Below are 20,002 nucleotides of genomic sequence, written 5' to 3' on the forward strand. Positions count from 1 at the left end.
GCACCATTAAAATTACTGTAAAAAGAAACCAGAATATTGACATCTCCAAATTAAAGGCGTTTGGTCATTTCATTGCCTTTATACTGCTTTAGGAATGCAATGAAGTGGATTGGATGCCGGCGTTGGACTGGGGTGAGCACAGTAAGAAGCCTTACATCACCAGGTTAAAGTTCAACAGGTTTGTTTCAAATCACTAGCTTTCGGAGCACAGCTCCTTCCTCAGGTGAATGGAAAACTTAGAACATTTCATACTGATGTTTACTGACCAGGTTTTCATTCTTATGTTTTCACTCCTTAACCCTTGTGATCCCACACAGACAAACCAAGCAAATTCAACAGCGGCCAATCCGATTTAATCCCATACTGTTTTATGTGCAGTCTTATAGAGTGACAGGCATAACTGTAGTTATAGTGCGCAGCTGAAAATTGACCAGTTACATCACTTCAATTATTTTCACTCCATAATTACAGGATATCCAGGGATCTGGAGTAATGTTCACGAACTGAAGCCATGTTATAACCTCTCTGAGACTGAACCAGATCTGTTCTGAAACACCTATTTCACTGAATTATCTGTTAAATTGAGTGAGAAACAACAGGGGAAATCTGAATTCAGAATTTCCAGTCACTGCTGAGCCTGTTCTGCCATCAGTAACAGGGTCTGAAGCTCAACTCAGTGTTTATTGTGTGTGAAATGTTTACATTGAGTTGTTTCGCTCCTGTCTCTGAAACGACTGTAACTGAGAGGAATTTCCCCTTCCTGTTCCGTCATTACGCATTCCCTCCCCTTTTCCTTTTACGCGTTCTTCAGTTGCAGTTTCACTTTCACAAAATATTGCAGCTGCTGAACCCTCGCAAAAACGTCCTCCTTTTCCAAGTCTGTGTTTCAAACTCAGTTATAATCAGAAGAGGCAGAGCAGTGAAGGAACTGTCCGAGGTAAGTCCACCTCTATCTCCCTGGTGAGAGCAGCTACCAGTTTCTGTGTGTTGAATGTCTGGGCGCTGTTTTTAATTCCTTTTTAATATCTGGTGTTATCACAATCCTGAAGGTAGAGCTCAGTGAGGGCGGTGTCAAGGCTCTGAGGTTCGACACACGGTGGATGAATGTACTAATTTCTCTCCAATTTCCCCTCATGTTGCCTTTGAGTTTATTTTGTTGTTGAGGAACACCCCTTACTGCTTCCACCCGATTCTGATGGTCTAACTTCCTTTCAAGGCTCCATTATGAACTGATGTTGTGAACTGTTCTCTCTCCTTGGGTATTAACTGTCAGATCTGCCATCATTACCTCTCTCATCTGCCATCATTACCTCTCTCTTCAAAAGCCATTCTTCACCCCTACACCTTTGCAAACTACCGCTCCAGTTCCAACCTCCCTCTTCACTCCAATGTCTTTCAATGTGTCAGTCACTTCCTAAATCCAAATCCCTCCAATCAGGTTCACCTGCCACAGCACTGAAACGACATTTAATAAAAGCCACAATAACATCTCATGTAACTGTGAAAAAAATTAACCACCCTGTATCCTGCAGTGTTCTGACAGATGGGCGACCAGCAGGTCGATTAAGGAATTAATGGTTTATTAACGTAAAAGACTATATACAGAGAATGACACCCATTCACCACCTTAAACATGCATTCCTCCACCACTGGTGCTGTGGGACAGCATTGTGTATCATCTGCAAGATGCACTGCAGAAAATTCACCAAGGCTCCTTTGACAGTACTTTCCAAACAGAAGGAAAATAGTCTTTGTTCGAGATGATTTTCTTTGGCACACCTGTCTTCACAGTAAGCTTGCAGGTTAGTCTCTGTTTTGCAGCCTCTAATGGTCTTCCCTGTAGATTAATTCATTCACGTTCTGTGCAGCTTAGAAATGCAGGACACATCCAGCAGAGGGCAACAGAGTGGAGCCGCTGATTGGCTGTTGCGGGGAAAATTTGCATCAGTGCATTGTGGTCACTGTATCCAAAAGGTGGTTTGTGGAGGAGCTGTTGTCAAGTGACAGTTAAACCCCAACTCCCCCTACCTCCTCCTCTAACCTCCTCCTCCTACTTTTTGGTGGCAATTTCAGCTGTTGGAGTGGGCGGAGATACAGAGTCAAGCGGTGAGTATTTAAACTAGCTGCTTCGCGGATTCGAGTCTTTTCAGTGGGAATTCAGCTGTTGGAGTGGGCGGAGCTACAGAGTCGAGCGGTGAGTATTTAAACTAGCTGCTTAAACAGCGGCCACAGGATCTTTGGGGATACATTTGAGAGTGACATCACAGCAAAGCAGTGAACTGATTGGCTGGGAAGGAAAGTGCTCCAATTAGCAGTAGCTGGGAGAAATTTAACTCTTCGTGTGTTGGTAAGTATTGTGATTGGGAAGTAAAATCTTTATTCCTTTCACTTATTCATTATTTGATGTTATATTTGTAATCAGTTAATGTAAAGTCTAAAAATGGCAAGAGATCCCAGACCCGTGTTATGCACCTCGTGCTCAATGTGGGAGTTCAAGGACGCAGCCGATGCCCCGACTCCTCCTTGTGCGGGAAGTGTGTCCAGCTGCAGCTCCTGTTAGACCGCATGATGGCTCTGGAGCTGCGGATGGACTCACTTTGGAGCATCCACGATACTGAGGAGGTCGTGGCTAGCATGTTCAGTGAGTTGGTCACACCGCAGATTAGGATTGGTGAGGGAGACAGGGAATGGGTGACCAAAAGGCAGAGAAAGAGCAGGAAGACAGTGCAGGTGTCCCCTGCAGTCATCTCCCTCCAAAACAGGTATACTGTTTTGGATACTGTTGGGGGAGATGACACATCAGGGGAAGGCAGTAGCAGCCAGGCTCAAGGCACCATGGTTGGCTCTGCTGCACAGAAGGGTGGGAAAAAGACGGGCAGGGCTATAGTCATAGGGGATTCAATCGTAAGAGGAGTAGACAGGCGTTTCGGTGGTCGAAAGCGAGACTCCCGAATGGTATGTTGCCTCCCGGGTGCTCGGGTCAGAGATGTCTCCGATCGGCTGCAGGACATACTGAAGGGGGAGGGTGAACAGCCAGTTGTCGTGGTGCATATAGGCACCAACGATATAGGCAAAAAATGGGATGAGGTCCTACAATCAGAATTTAGGGAGTTAGGAGATAAGTTAAAAAGTAGGACCTCAAAGGTAGTAATCTCAGGATTGCTACTAGTGCCACAAGACAGTCAGAGTAGAAATTCAAGAATAGTCAGAATGAATAGGTGGCTTGAGAGATGATGCAGGAGGGAGGCGTTCAGATTTTTGGGACATTGGAACCGGTTCTGGGGGCGGTGGGAACATTACAAATCGGATGGTCTACACCTGGGTAGGACTGGAACCAATGTCCTAGGGGGTACTTTTGCTAACACTGTTGGGGAGGTTTTAAACTAATGTGGCAGGGGGATGGGAATCAGATTAGGAAGTTAGAGGTCAGTAAAGAGGCAGCAACTAAAGCCAGTAAGGTACTAGATAATAAACTTATTTTGACTAAGGGGAAGAGTAGACAGGGAAGAGATGATTAACGCAAAGGGACAGGTGGTCTGAGGTGCATTTGTTTTAATGCGAGGAGTGTAGCAGGTAAGGCAGATGAATTTAGGGCGTGGATTAGTACCTGGGAATATGATGTTATTGGTATTACTGAGACTTGGTTGAGGGAAGGGCAAGATTGGTAACTAAATATCCCAGGGTATAGATGCTTCAGGAGGGATAGAGAGGGAGGTAAAAGGGAGGAGTTGCATTACTGGTCAGAGATGATATCACAGCTGTGATTAAGGAGGGCACTATGGAGGATTCGAGCACTGAGGGAATATGGGTAGAGCTAAGAAATAGGAAGGGTGCAGTAACATTGGTGGGACTTTACTACAGGCCTCCCAAAAGTGAGCGTGAAGTAGAGGTACAAATGTGTCGACAGATTATAGAAAAATGTAGGAGCAATAGGGTGGTCATGATGGGAGATTTTAACTTCCCCAACATTGAATGGGACTCATCTAGTGTTGGAGGAGCAGATGGAGCAGAATTTGTAAGGAGCATCCAGCAGAGTATTTTAGAGCAGTATGTAAATAATCCAACTCGGGAAGGGGCCATACTGGACCTGGTATTGGGGAATGATGCCGGCCAGGTGGTTGAAGTTTCAGTCGATGATTACTTTGGGAATAGCGATCACAATTCCATAAGTTTTAGAATGCTCATGGACAAAGACGAGAGTGGTCAAAAAGGAAGAGTGCTAAATTGGGGAAAGGCCAAGTATAACAACATTTGGCAGGAACTAGGGAATGTGGATTGGGAGCAGCTGTTTAAGGGTAAATCCACATTTGAAATGTGGGAGTCTTTTAAGGAAAGTTTGATTAGAGTGCAGGACAGACATGTCCCTGTGAAAATGAGGGATAGAAATGGCAAGATGAGGGAACCATGGATGACGGGTGGAATTGTGAGACTAGCTAAAATGAAAAAGGAAACATACATAAAATCTAGGCGACTTAAAACTGATGAAGCTTTAGAGGAATATCGGGAAAGTAAGACAAATCTCAAACACGCAATAAATTTTTTTTTTTATAAATGTTTTTATTCAGTTTTCGTATTTTATATTGAACAAATTACAAATTGTTAGGAGAGAGAAAAAAAAACAAACAAAAACAAACACGCAAAAATTAACATACATATTTACAGGTAAGCATCTTCGTAGTAGTAACTGCGCCCCCCCCCCCCCCCCTCCCCCCCTCAACATGTTTATTTAGCTTGGTTTTGGGCCTTAGCTAGCCATCGAACCCCCGTAACGAACCTGTAGCCCCCCCCCCCCTCCCGCTACCTTCCCCCGACTATTCTTCCTCTTGTACATTGGCCACAAATAGGTCCCGGAACAGTTGCATGAATGGCTCCCACGTTCTGTGGAAGCCGTCGTCCGACCCTCGGATGGCAAATTTGATTTTCTCCATTTGGAGAGATTCCGAGAGGTCGGACAGCCAGTCCGCAGCTCTGGGCGGTGCTGCTGACCGCCAGCCAAACAGGATTCTACGGCGGGCGATCAGGGAGGCAAAGGCAAGGGCATCCGCCCTCCTCCCCAGGAATAGATCTGGCTGTTCTGAAACCCCGAAGACCGCCACTATCGGGCATGGCTCCACCCTCACTCCCACCACTTTGGACATTACCTCGAAGAAGGCTGTCCAGTACTCCACGAGTCTGGGGCAGGACCAGAACATGTGGGCGTGGTTGGCCGGGCCTCTTTGGCACCGTTCACATCTGTCTTCCACCTCCGGGAAGAACCTACTCATACGGGTTCTTGTTAAGTGGGCTCTATGTACCACTTTTAGTTGCGTCAGGCTGAGCCTTGCGCACGTGGAGGTGGAGTTGACCCTATGCAGTGCTTCGCTCCAGAGTCCCCACCCGATCTCCATCCCCAGGTCGTCCTCCCATTTCCTCCTTGTTGCGTCCAGTACGGTGTCGTCCCTATCTACCAGTCGGTCATACATGTCACTACAGTTCCCTTTCTCTAGGATACTTGCGTCCAGTAGGTCTTCCAGTAGTGTCTGTCGTGGCGGTTGTGGGTACGTCCTTGTCTCCTTTCGTAGGAAGTTTTTGAGCTGCAGGTACCGTAGCTCGTTCCCCCCAGCTAGCTGAAATTTCTCTGTCAGTTCGTCCAGTGTTGCGATCCTGTCGTCCGTGTATAGGTCCCTGACTGTCAGTGTCCTCCCGTCCTGCCTCCACCTTTTGAAGGTGGCGTCGGTCAGTGCTGGTTTGAACCTATGGTTGTTGCAGATGGGAGCCCTGTTCGACATTTTGGTCAGGCCAAGTTGCTGCCGCAGTTGGTTCCAGGATTGGAGGGTGGCTGTCACCACTGGGCTGCTGGAGTGTTTTTTGGGTGGGGATGGGAGTGCTGCCGTGGCGAGGGCCCGGAGGGAGGTTCCCATGCAGGAGGCCTCCTCCGCACGCACCCACTCAGCTTCTGGCTAACACGCAATAAAGAGGGCTAAAAGGGGTCATGAAATATCTTTGGCTAACAGGGTTAAGGAAAATCCCAAAGATTTTTATTCGTATATAAGGAGCAAGAGAGTAATTAGAGAAAGGATTGGCCCACTCAAAGACAAAAGAGGGAATTTATGCGTGGAGTCAGAGGAAATGGGTGAGATTCTTTTTTTTAAAACCAATTTTATTGAAAAATTTTGAAATAATACTACAATAACGCACCATAGTAAAATACCAAAAATAACAATAATATTAACAATCATAAACATTCGCCCCACCCCCATGCACAACACAGCATTTTAACAACAACGCAAATTAACACAATATAAAGTTACAGAATAGAAACTACAATAAGGAACACCCCCTTCCCCCCCTTCCCCCCCCCCCCCCCCCCCCCCCCCCCCCCCCCGGGTTGCTGCTGCTATTGACCAAGATACCTATCTTTGCGCCAGGAAGTCCAGAAAAGGCTGCCATCGTTTATAGAACCCGTGTATTGATCTTCTCAGAGCAAATTTGACCCTTTCCAGTTTTATAAATCCCGCCATGTCACTGATCCAGGTCTCCACGCTTGGGGGCCTCGCATCCTTCCACTGTAGCAGGATCCTTCGACGGGCTACTAGGGACGCAAAGGCCAAGACACCGGCCTCTTTTGCCTCCTGCATTCCCGGCTCTACCGCAACTCCAAAAATCGCGAGTCCCCACCCTGGTTTGACCGTGGATCCAACCACCCTCGACACCGTCCCCGCCACCCCCTTCCAGAATTCTTCCAGTGCTGGGTATGCACAGAACATATGGGCGTGGTTCGCTGGACTCCCCAAACATCTGGTGCACCTGTCCTCACACCCAAAGAACCTACTCATCCTAGTCCCGGACATGTGGGCCCGGTGCAGCACCTTGAATTGGATGAGACTAAGCCTCGTACATGAGGAGGAAGAGTTGACTCTCTCCAAGGCATCCGCCCAAGTCCCGTCCTCTATCTGCTCCCCGAGTTCCTCCTCCCATTTAGCCTTCAGCTCCTCCACTGACGACTCCTCCACCTCCTGCATTACCTTATAGATGTCAGACACCTTCCACTCTACGACCCACACCCCCGAAAGCACTCTGTCCATCGTCCCCTGCGAGGGCAGCAAAGGGAATCCCTCTACCTGTCGCCTAGCAAACGCCTTTACCTGCAAGTATCTGAACATGTTCCCTTGGGGAAGGCCAAATTTATCTTCCTGGTCCCCCAGGCCCGCAAACCTCCCGCCAATAAACAGGTCCCTCAATTTGCTGATGCCCGCCCTTTGCCACCCCCTAAATCCCCCATCCTTGTTCACCAGGATGAACCGATGGTTGCCACCCAGTGGAGCCTCCATCGAGCCCCCTGTTTCCCCCCTATGCCGCCTCCACTGTCCCCAGATTCTTAGGGTCGCCGCCACCACCGGGCTCGTGGTAAACCTCTTAGGGGAGAGCGGCAACGGCGCCGTTACCATGGCACCCAGGCTCATACCTCTACATGATGCCATCTCCATTCTTTACAACGCCGCCCCTTCCCCCTCCATCACCCATTTACGCACCATTGACACATTGGCCGCCCAATAGTACCCCAGAAGGTTGGGCAGCGCCAGCCCGCCTCTATCCCTCCCTCGCTCCAGGAACACCCTCTTCACTCGCGGAGTCCCATGCGCCCACACAAAGCTCAGAATACTGCTAGTCACTCTCCTAAAGAAGGCCCTGGGGATAAAGATGGGCAGGCACTGAAAGAGGAACAAGAACCTCGGAAGCACCGTCATTTTGACGGACTGTACCCTCCCCGCCAACGATAATGGCAGCATGTCCCACCTCTTGAACTCCTCCTCCATCTGATCTACAAGTCTGGTGAAATTATGCTTGTGAAGAGTCCCCCAGTCCCCGGCCACCTGCACCCCCAGGTACCTAAAGCTCTCCCCTGCCCGCCTAAGCGGGAGCCTACCAATTCCTTCCTCCTGGTCTCCAGGGTGCACCACAAACACCTCACTCTTGCCTAAATTTAATTTATAACCTGAAAAGGTCCCAAACTCAGCTAGCAACTCCATCACCTCCGGCATCCCTCCCACCGGGTCCGCCACATACAGTAACAGGTCATCGGCATACAACGACACCCTATGTTCCTCTCCACCTCGCACCAAGCCTCTCCACCTCTCTGAATCCCTCAACGCCATTGCCAGCGGCTCGATTGCCAGTGCAAACAACAAGGGGGACAGGGGGCAACCCTGCCTGGTCCCTCGGTAAAGCCGGAAGTACTCCGACATCTTCCTATTCGTGGCCACGCATGCAATCGGGGCCTCATGTAGCAGCCTTACCCATCTAATGAACCCTTCAAATCCAAACCTCCACAACACCTCCCATAAGTACCCCCACTCCATTCTATCGAAGGCCTTCTCTGCATCCAGCGCCACCACTATCTCTGCCTCCCCCTCAATCGCCGGCATCATGATGACATTCAACAATCTCCGCACATTCGTGTTCAGCTGCCTTCCCTTCACAAAACCTGCCTGGTCCTCGTGCACAACCCCTGGCACACAGTCCTCTATCCTGGTGGCCAGGATTTTTGCCAGCACCTTAGCATCCACGTTGAGGAGAGATATGGGCCTGTATGAACCACACTGCTGGGGGTCCTTGTCCCTCTTTAAAATTAATGAGATCAGCGCCCGCGACATCGTTGGGGGCAAAGTCCCCCCTTCCCACGCTTCGTTGAGTGTCCGCACCAGCAAGGGGCCCACTAGGTCCACAATCTTTTTATAAAATTCCACCGGGAACCCATCCGGCCCCGGTGCCTTCCCTGACTGCATCTGCCCGATCCCCTTAACTAGCTCCTCCAGTTCAATCGGCGCACCCAACCCCTCCACCTTCTCCTCCTGCACCTTCGGGAAAGAAAGCCCGTCAAGGAACCTCTCCGTTCCCCTCCTCTCCCCCGTTGGCTCCGACCGGTACAGTTCCCCGTAAAAGTCCTTGAAGACCTCATTCACCTCTACCCCCTTCCTCACCACATTCCCACTCTTGTCTCTCACTCCAGCAATTTCCTTAGCCGCTTCCCGCTTGCGGAGCTGATGAGCCAGCATCCTACTCGCCTTTTCACCATGTTCGTACACTGCCCCTTGTGCCTTCCTCCACTGTGCCTCCGCCTTTCTAGTGGTCAGCAAATCAAATTTAGCCTGCAGGCTGCGCCTCTCCCCCAACAGTCCCTCCTCTGGTGCCTCTGCATACCTCCTGTCCACCTCCAGCATCTTTCCCACCAGTCTATCCCTCTCACTCCTGTCGCTCCTCTCCCTGTGTGCCCGGATGGATATCAGCTCCCCACGAATTACTGCCTTCAGGGCTTCCCGGACCATCCCCACCTGAACCTCCCCCGTATCATTCACCTCGAGGTACCCCTCAATACTTGCCCGGACCCTCCTACACACCTCCTCCTCCGCCAACAACCCCACATCCAACCGCCACAACGGGCGCTGGTCCCGCACCTCCCCCATCTCCAACTCCATCCAATGCGGAGCGTGGTCGGAGATTGCAATGGCCGAATACTCGGCCTCCTCCACTCTCGGAATCAGTCCCCTACTCACCACGAAGAAATCTATCCGAGAGTAGACCCTATGTACGTGGGAGAAGAAAGAGTACTCGCGTGCCCTCGGCCTTACAAACCTCCATGGATCCACCCCACCCATCTGGTCCATAAACCCTCTCAGTTCCTTGGCCGCCGCCGGCCTCCTACCCGTCCTAGAGCTGGACCGATCCAGTGAAGGATCTAACACCGTATTAAAGTCCCCCCCTATGATCAGACCTCCTGCCTCCAGATCCGGGATCCGTCCCAACATACGCCTCATAAAGCCCGCATCGTCCCAATTTGGGGCATACACACTAGCCAGTACCACCTTCCCTCCTTGTAGCCTGCCCCTAACCATGACATACCTACCCCCCTGATCCGCCAGTACCTCCGATGCCTCAAACAACACATTTTTCCCCACCAGAATCGCCACTCCCCGGTTCTTCACATCCAACCCAGAGTGGAAAACCTGCCCCACCCAACCCTTCCTCAGGCGGACCTGCTCTGCCACCTTCAGGTGGGTCTCCTGAAGCATTGCCACATCTGCCTTTAGCCCCTTCAGATGAGCCAGTACCCTCGACCGCTTCACTGGCCCATTCAACCCTCTCGCATTCCAGGTGACCAACCGGATCAGAGGGCGTCCCGCCCCCCCTCCCATGTCGACTAGCCATAGCCCGTCGACTGCCCGCCCCAGGCCAGCACCCCCTGCCCGACCCAGTTCCCACGGCGACAACACCTCACCTCTGTCCCACCAGCTCCTTCCTGACCCTACCAGCAGCAACCCGGTATTCCCCTTTCCCCCCCTCCCTTCCCCCCCAGGCTAGGAACCCTCCTAGCCGCGAACCGTCCTCCATTGTACTTCCGTGGGTCAGCTAACTTCTGCTGACCCCGGAAACTCCCGCCAATAACCTGACCCCTCCCAAAGTGGGATCATCCCCCAATCTATCCCTCCTCCAGGCACCGCTCCAGCGCGGGGAAGAACCCGCCTCCTCCCGTCACAGTCTCCGCCTCCCAGCCCCGCAGCGCGGGAAACCAGAGGAAAGCCCGCGCTTTCGCACTGCCCCACCACACCCTTCTGACGCAGCTCCCAAATACCAGCCCCACTCCATACCCCCAACCCGACATAGAATACAACAAACCCCCCCGACCCTCTCCGCAAGATACACAACTCGAACAGTGCCCCACAGCAAAATAAACATAGCAGAACACCCCCGTAAATAACCATATCAAAATTGTAAAAGTACAAAAAAAAAGAGAACACAGCAACAGCAGAATCCAGCACTAAAATATTACAACCGACCCCGCAACCCCCAACCCCTAGTTCAAGTCCAGTTTCTCCGTCCGCACGAAGGCCCACGCCTCCTCCGGGGAATCAAAATAATAGTGCCGGTCCGAATAAGTTACCCACAGGCGCGCGGGCTGCAACATTCTGAACTTTATCTTTTGCCTGTAAAGCACCTCCTTCGTCCGATTAAATCCGGACCGCCGCTTAGCCACCTCCGCACTCCAATCCTGGTAGATCCGTACTACCCCATTCTCCCACTTGCTGCTCTTCACCTTCTTGGCCCAGCGCAGCACGCAGTCCCGATTACTGAACCGGTGGAACCTCACCAGCACCACACGCGGGGGTTCATTTTCCTTAGGCCTCCTGGCCAGCACCCTGTGCGCTCCCTCCAGTTCCAAGGGCAGATGGAAAGACCCAGCCCCCACTAGCGAGTTCAGCATTATAGCCACGTAGTTTGTCAGGTCCGACCCCTCCAGCCCCTCCGCAAGGCCCAAGATTCGCAGGTTTTTCCGCCTCATGCGGTGATCAAGCTCCTCGAAGCGTTCTTGCCACTTCTTGTGGAATGCCTCGTGTCCCTCCACCTTACTCATGAGGACCACGGCCTCCTCCTCTCGTTCAGTGGCCTGTGTCTGCAACTCCTTGATGGCAGCACCCTGGGTGGTCTGAATCTCTGACAGCCTTCTGTTTGTTTCCTGCAGAGAGCTCAGCACCTCAGCTTTGAAGTCTGTGAAGCAGTGCATGAGAGCAGCTAGTTGCTCTTGGGCCCACAGCCTCCACTCTTCTGGAGCTTTGCCAGCGGCCATCTTAGATCCCTTCCCCCGTTTTTTCTGGGGAGCTGCTGCTGCTTTTTCCCCCTTTCCACTCCAAGTTCGAGTCATGAACTGCGGGGAAAGTCGTTCAGCACACCTTCCGCCACCGGGAGACGTCGAAAAATTTCCGTTTTGGGCTCTAAAAAGAGCCTAAAAGTCCGTTTAAACTGGGAGCTCCCAACTGTGTGGCTTCCTACGTCATCACAGCCACCGGAAGCCAATGGGTGAGATTCTTAATGAGTACTTTGCATCGGTATTCACCAAGGAGAGGGACATGAAGGATGTTGAGGTTAGGGATGGATGTTTAAATACTCTAGGTCAAGTCGGCATAAGGAAAGGGGAAGTTTTGGGTATTCTAAAAGGCATTAAGGTGGACAAGTCCCCAGGTCCATATGGGATCTATGCCAGGTTACTGAGGGAAGTGAGGGACGAAATAGTTGGGGCCTTAACAGATATCTTTGCAGCATCCTTGAGCACGGGTTAGATCCCAGAGGACTAGAGAATTGCTAATGTTGTCTCTTTGTTCAAGAAGGGTAGCAGGGATAATCCAGGGAATTATAGACCTGTGAGCTTGACGTCAGTGGTAGGCAAACTGTTGGAGAAGATACTGAGGGATAGGATCTATTCACATTTGGAAGAAAATAGACTTTGTTGCCCTGTTTCTTTGGTTCTAAATATGGCAGCCAATATGGTAGCCTTCCTTAATCCTAATTACGTTTGCTTTAGAGTCGCCGGGTATCTTTCGATACCGCCACAAGGTTCAAACCTGAATACTGATCAAAGAGCCGACACACCAGTTAGTAGTTCAAAGTCAATACTATTTATTTGCACACAAAGCAATATCTACTCATACACAAAATACTACAGACTAAATTATCTCTAATGCTAAAGCCTATACTTAGATTTGGGTGCCCACTCAGTCAGAGGAACAATGGCCGTTGTTTGGATCTGAGGCTGTTGGGTTTGAAGAGGTGACAGGAGAACAGCTAAAGTCGTCCGTCTGGTAGCGAGCGTTGACCTTGGACTTACTTGCTTCTGGTGCAGCTGGTGGGTCTCTCCGCTTTGAGAGCCGAGTCCAAGAGAGCGATTCTCTCTTGGGGCCTTCTTCTTATACCCGAAAGGGGCTTTGCGCGCTTTTGGGCGGGTCTTGAACTTGGCCCCAATCAATTGGGCCGTATCTTGGTCACTCGTATTGATCTTGACCAATAAAGGGGTGGGTGCCCTGATGGCTGGACATGTCCTAGGTGGCCGTTGGCCTGGCTTTGTTTGCGCTTTCGGTTTGGGGAACTGGTGCCGGGGTGTCTGGAGCCAGATCGGTTGCTTGAGTATCTTCCTTTGTTCCCGGAGATGGGCCATCAATATGCTAATTGCCTTACATTTTCAGTCTTGTCTGGGAGCTGTTTCTTCAATATGCATACAGGCTCTGTGCCTGCTTGCTTTCTTAGCATTGTCCATATTTCCCTACAGTCATTGCGATCATCCATTTTGTATTCTGGAAGTGGCCATCCCAGATGGCTACACTCCCTCCTTGTGATCCTCAACGCGAAGCGTGAAGGATCAAATTACCGTGTCTTCTTCGTTCTCCTCCCAAGTTGGGCACCTATAAGCACTGACAGGCTCTACACTACTCTGTCCTATGAACTGAAACTTTTACCTAAATTATTTTATGTACATACATCTTTGTATAATTCTACGGGGCCTATGACATTCAGGCATTCATTGCAAAATAAAAAACTGGAACCTCTAACTGTCCTTAACTAAACTATCCTCAATTAATCAAAATAATTTACAACATTTTAAACTGCACAATAGCAGCAACACGGGTCTCTCTGGCTTGGCAGTCAAGCACAGAGTTTTACATGTCTTTATTAGAACGAAACAAACACACACAAAAAAAACGGATGGACTTTAATTCACTGACAGGGGTTGAGGGGTTTGTTGAAGTCCGAAAATAGGAGATCTGAAGGTGTATACCGGGGTGCGGGAGGCTTTCCTCTGCCATTTCCTGAGTCTAAGGGTCTGAACGACACTGCAGAGTATTGCCAGTACTAACAGTGCTTTTGCAACGTAGGACAGGGAATACCATGTTATAAACTTGTCACACCAGGTCGGTGTATAGGTAACTATCTTGGGGTACAGTCTATGGCAGGGGTGGGAAACATTCACGGCCTATGTGGTAGGGGCCAGGGGGGTAGCGCCCACGGGCAACTGGAGGGATCCCGCTAAGATCCAACTATAGAGCATGATGGCGGTCTTCATCTTTCCTTCTTTCTTTCTTCCTCTTGAGGCTTCTGTGGTTCCAGGGTTCTGCAGACATGAGCATAATTTCTGTTAATATCTTGTTTAAGATCTCGTTTGTCTGTCTGACCTTTATTGCCAATTACCCATTATAGTTTTTCACCATCTGTGACTCCCTCATTTTTTTTTTAAACCAAATATTCGGGGCAAGACATCCGAGAAAAATACTGACACAGTGCGAGCTGTCTCGCAGCCTGTGCGATCTACCATCCTAGTGTTTGAGGAAGTAAATAGCATTTGGAAGCAACCTAAGGGTGGCCATAAACAAACAGAAGAGTTTTGAACTAAAGAGCCAAAATGGGGTGCGTATGGGCAGCAGCGTGTAAGAATGGGTGGAATCCCCGGGTAGACGATGACCAGTGCTGCATGTGCTCTACCCGAGCGTAGCTAACCAGAGGGGGGGGTCCTCAGGCAGGGCGGGGCCCAGTGCCGTTTCTCCACTGCCTGAGCAACCGGCAAGAACTGTAAGAATTTGTGGTCGTCGTGGGGGCTGCCTCTTATGATTACCTTTGAATCAGAAGAGTAGCTATGATTGGTTGTCTGCCGACAAACTAGTTCCTCTAACTGCCATTGGGCATTTGAAGAGTGGTGGCGTGGAGCCATGAAAACTTTAAGTGGACCAACAACATTTAACATTCACAGCAACAAACAAACATACATTACAAACATGGTGCAGGTTCCATCAGAAAGGACACCATAACTCTCCATTGGTTCCTTTTTACCATCATCTGGACACCTCATTTCTCTAAAGCGACCAGAGTCGCAAAGGGGTTCATTTGGTGGGAGTCAGACTCTATGTCATCATCTTCTCACGGCTGCCATACTCTTGACTGGAGTAGGTGCGCTAAAGCTGCTTGGGGCGAATTGGGGTCCATCGCATCATTCCGGATGAGCGTGAACGAATTGTCTTGGTGTCAGAATTTTGTATCGAGGTTGGAGCTGCTCAGGGTTAATCCATAATCGTCGGGTGGTGGGTCTGGGCCAGGAGCTTTAATGAACGTTATTTCAAAGGGGTCGCTGGAATCATGTTCGGAGTCGCTGGGGGTGAGGCCTGGTGCAGGGGTGTAATCGTAGCGAGGTGTGCTGGGGTTGTCGCTATCACTGTCGCTGTTGCTGCTGGTTGAAGGGAGAGGCGGAGTCATGCCTCTGAGGGTGGAGTCGTAGTCTGAGGACGGGCTGGACAGGTTCGGGGACGGTAGGAATACGTCGTTCGTGGGCGGGGCGTGCTCATCTGCTGCTGCAAGTGAGATGTGGTGTGAATGGTTGTTCTGCGAGCCATAAGGCTTGAGCTGGTTTGTGTGAAATCACGCAGACTTGCCATTCGGATAGGTGATCTTATACACAGAGGAGCTGACTTTATCAGAGATGGAGTACAGTCCAGCGAATTTGGGGGAAAGTGTCATGTTGTACGAAATAAGTAATGGCATGATGGGAAAACTGGTCAACTACTTGGTACAATGTAAGAAAAGCTGACTTCGCATGACTTAAAGCCTGCAGAAGATTGGAGACGGTCAAGCCGTTCCGAAATGCCTGACCTCTGCAACTTCTGATAAGACTAACTCGTCATAACCCAAGGCAGTCTAAATAAGACGAGATAAGGTCAGGAAGGATCAAGTCTCCTCCGACCTTTTCATGTTCCATCAAAGGACAAGATAATGGTATGAGCGATGAGACAAAGAGTCCTGGAAGGTCAGCAAGGTGACGCCTGTTTTATGATATTGCTTATATTTATACTTCTGATCGAATTCCTGACGAAGCTGTAGTCACGTAATCCTGATTCTGATAATGTATAAATACTGAGCCGATTCTCTGTGAAAGCACGAACTTAGGAAGGAATCAGCAGTAATTCTAACTGCTCTCTGACCTCAGGTGTCAGCCATTGCTGTATGCAGTCTGTTTGTAAATAAAGTCTTGTTATTTTTCCATAACGAGTGTTGTTGAATCTTTCTACCACAGTCCAGAAGCGGGAAAAATATTGACTTCTACAAAAGGAATGAACTGGGGTTGTATAGGGATAGCATAACTTGCTGCCCTACTGCAAACTCGGTGGCGTGTACTGTTTTATCAAAGCACACTTTGATTTGCTTCTTCCGTGTGCCAAGCCTGACGGCTGAGCTGCTTTCACATTTTCAAAAATCTGTTGTACTGCTTTCTCATGGGTGAGGGTGGTGACTGTGGGGCTGGCCAAATCCAGTCCCAACAAATATTCTGTCTCTTTCATGGGGCGTCTGGTCATGAGGGTGTGGGGGGTGTATCCTGTGGACGTGGATACTGTGTTTCTAATGAACATTAATGCAAATGGGAGAACTGTGTCCCAGGTGCTGTTGTGTTGTTGCACCATTTTCCTGAGGGCCGCTTTTAAAATTTTGTTCATTCTTTCTACTGTGCCGCTTGATTGGGGGTGGTATGCAATATGGAACTTGTGCTTCATGCCGAAAATTGTGAGGACGTTTCTCATCACTTGTCCTGTCAAATGGGAGCCTTGATCGGACTCTATGCTGCGTGGAAGTCCCCATCTTGTAAAGATGTGCTGTTAGGATTTCAGCTGTCGTTTTGGCTGTGTTTGTTCTGGATGGAAAAGCTTCCACCCATTTTGTGAAGGTGTCGATGACCACCAGCACATACTTAAAACCATTCCTGCAAGGGGGTAGGGGTCCTAAGTAATCGATTTGCAAGTTCGTCCAGGGGCCATTAACGGGGCGGGTGTGACTTAGCTGAGCTTTTCTTGCATATCTGTCCGTATTGTTCTGGGCACAGATTAAGCAATTCTCGATGTAATGTGTAACATTAGCTTTTAAATCAGGCCACCAGCAGAGAGGTCTGAGGTGGGCGAGGGTGGGTTCAATGCCCTGGTGTCCATGGTTGTCATGGAACTGACAAATAATTTGTTCCTGTCCTGGCTGGGGACGACATAAATGCCGTCTTTTAAAATCACACCGTCATGTGTGGTGAATGCGTTTTTATACTTGTCATAAGGGGCTGGAAGTTGCCTTTTAAAACTTCCCTGAGTTTCTCATCTTCTTTTTGAGCCTTTGCCAAATCTTGAATGTTGGTCTGTGAGACCTGAACCGCGTGCATTGGGGTGCTTTCGGGGGGGTTCCAAAAGTGAAAAAGTGACCATGTCTGGAACCTGCCTTCACTAGGACGTCTGCTTTAACGTTACCGGGGGGGGGGGGGGGGGGGGGGAAAGAACAATGGTGACTACAAACTTTGATGATGTCATATTTCCTATCTTTGGCTGTTCTCAGAATATGCTGGAGTTATGGAGCTGAGAGTAGGGGCTTTCCGTCTGCGGAAACGAATCCTCTAGTTTCCCACAGGGGTAGGAATCCGGTGAAACTGTTGCAGACATATAGACTGTCAGAATATATGTCGGCTGGGGTCGGAAACGAGTCGTTGTGGTCTACAATGTAAGGTATGGCTGCCAGTTCTGCTGCCTGCGAGCCTAAATGTCCTGGCAATTTTAACGAAATCTCTTCTAGGGCGCGTCCCTGCGCATCCTCTACATAAATACTGCCACTGGTGATTATTTTCCCGTTTAAAACTTGGAGGAGCCATCCACATAAATTCTGAGGGGTGCACATGTATCTGTGGGCTGGAGTCTCTGGGGTGTAGTACCTGCTTTCGGGGCAGCTGCGTTTGGTACAAAGGGTCCTGTATTATGCTGAGTGAATATTATTTCACACTCGTGTGTGGTGCCTGCATATTGTAAATTATCGGCTAGGAAAGTGTGGGTCTTGATTCTCTTAACTGTTATGTCCCGTCCCTGTAAGAGAAGGGAACAACGGACTGCGTGGATTTAGCTGACTGTGCCATCCTTAAGTCGACCATCTAGTAGGAGCTGTGTTGGGGTATGTTCAGTCAGAATGGTGATGGGGTTGTCCTGTAATATAGGCAAAGTATTGAACTGCCCAAAAGACTGCGAGCAGGTGCCTTTCGCAGGCAGAAAATCCTTGCTCAACTGGATCTAATACGCATGAGGCGTATGCCACAGGGCCTAATCGATCATGGCGTTCCTGGAGGAGCACGGCCGAAAGGGTTTGTTCGGTAGTTGCAACCTCAATTACGTACGGGGAAAGTGGATCTGGGACCTGTAATGTGGGGGCTGTGCTGAGGGCTCATCCACGACATCCATGTGCTGGGAGCCGTTCCCAAGGTGCTTGCTTCTTGAGAAGTTCGGATAGGGGCGCTGCTTTTGTGGCAAAACCGTCGATATGGTTTCGGCAGTAGCCAACCAGTCCTAGAAATGACCTTAAGTGACATTATGGGGCAGGGGTAATTTGACGATCGAGTCGATTCTTTTCTGCTCGATCTCGCGTTTGCCATGCGTGATTACTGTACCTAAGTAAATCACTTTTACCTGTAAAATCTGGGCCTTCTTGGGGTTTACTTTACAGCCAATCTGTTTGAGGCACAATCAATTGGACAAAGACGATAGTTGAATCCAACTGAGGCTTTATTGCTATAAGATGTGTGGCCTCCCACAGCAGCTGGTGAAATAGCTGCTGGCTGGCGGACATGCATATTTATACCCTGCCTCCTGGGCGGAGCCAGCTGGCAGGGACTTCCTGCGAACCTGTAGTACAGGTCCTACCATACATCACCTTATACAAGTGCAACAGTGGTTTACCACATTCACCCTCTGTTAAAAATTGAGTCCGGAGGGATGGTGGATAACTATATACAACAATGAGTTAATATTTACAAGATTTGAGCAAACAAATGTCCTTTGATGTCCATTGGACCGGTCAGAGGGTTAGCCGGTCCAGGGCCTTGATGTTTCTCTGGAAATATCCTGGCGGCCGTCGGGGAACGCCACGTAGGCATACTGGAGGTTTGCGTGGAGCAACTGCACCCTCTCCACCAACGGGTCCGCCTTGTGGAGTCGGACGTGCTTACGGAGAAGGACGGTTCCCGGAGCTGCGACCAAAGTCGGGAGCGACACCCCGGATGTGGGACTTCCTGGGGAAGGCAAAAAGACGTTTATGGGGTGTGTTGTTAGGGGCAGTGCACAGTAGTGAGCGAATGGAGTGAGTGGAGTGCATCAGGGAGGACCTCCTGCCAGCGGGAGGCCGGGAGCTTCCTGGACCGTAAGGCCAGCTGGACAGCCCCACATACCGTCCCATTCTCCCTCTCTACCTGCCCGTTTCCCTGGTGGTTATAGCTTGTCGTTCTGCTGGAGGCGATACCCCTGCTGAGCAGGAACTGACGCAGCTCATCACTCATGAATGAGGATCCCCTGTCACTGTGGATGTAGGCGGGGAAACCGAACAGAGCGAAGATTGTATTGAGGGCTTTAATGATAGGGGCAGACGTCATGTCGGGGCATGGGATGGTGAAGGGGAATCTGGAGTATTCGTCGACCACACTGAGAAAATATGTGTTACGGTTGGTGGAAGGGAGGGGGCCTTTGAAGTCCACGCTGATGGTGCCCATGTGCTGAGGGGTAGACAAGATGGCGGTGCCTGAAGATCTTGAGGATTACAAAATGGCAGCGCCCATGGAACGCACGTTGCGGGGGTGGAACAAGATGGCAGTGCCCATGGATCGCACGTGTGGTGCAGAGGGGAAGATGGCAGCGCCCACTGGCCGCACGTGGTCTGAGGGGGATGGGATGGCTGCGCCCATTGTCCATGACCGAGGGAGCTGGGGGTGATAACGGCGACTGAGTGGGCCTGGCACACGGCGGCTAAGTGGCCCTTCTTCCCGCAGGCTTTACAAAGGGCCGCGCGGGCCGGGCAGTGTTGGCGGAGGTGCTTCTGTTGGCTGCAAAAATAGCATCAGGAACCCCGGGGTTCACTGGCTGGTGTGCAGCGCAGGTGTATTGGGTGGGCAGCGCCCCCGCTGGGGTGGCTGTCTGTGGGGTCCACAAAGCGTAGGAGGGGTGGGCCGCGTGGCTGGGGGTGTAAGACTGGGTGTTGCACAGGTCGACCGTCATGGAGAGCGCTAGCTTTTTAGTCTAGCATTCTAGAAGTCGCTGGCATATGAGGTCTGACCCAATTCCAGTCACAAAAGCATCCCTCATAAGGAGGTCAGAGTGTTCCGTAGCCGTAACGGCCTGACAGTCACAGTCCCGGACTAGTGGGATTAGGGCCT

General features: G+C 50.3%; 1 protein-coding gene across 2 annotated transcripts in view; it reads left to right on the plus strand.

The window, feature by feature from the left end:
* Nucleotides 1-787: 787 nt before the first annotated feature.
* The window catches only part of LOC119952042 (interferon-inducible GTPase 5-like), a 29,601-nt gene continuing 10,386 nt past the window's right edge, over nt 788-20,002 (plus strand). The window contains exons 1-2 of one of the 2 annotated variants that reach the window (XM_038775534.1): nt 801-937; nt 2,074-2,106. The gene's annotated coding sequence lies outside the window, so the exon portion shown is untranslated. Of the gene's footprint in view, nt 938-2,073; nt 2,107-20,002 lie in introns of both variants that reach the window. The other variant, XM_038775533.1, reaches the window with a different exon arrangement.

The sequence above is a fragment of the Scyliorhinus canicula genome, chromosome 17, assembly GCF_902713615.1.
Source record: "Scyliorhinus canicula chromosome 17, sScyCan1.1, whole genome shotgun sequence".
Classification (NCBI taxonomy): Eukaryota; Metazoa; Chordata; class Chondrichthyes; order Carcharhiniformes; family Scyliorhinidae; genus Scyliorhinus; species Scyliorhinus canicula.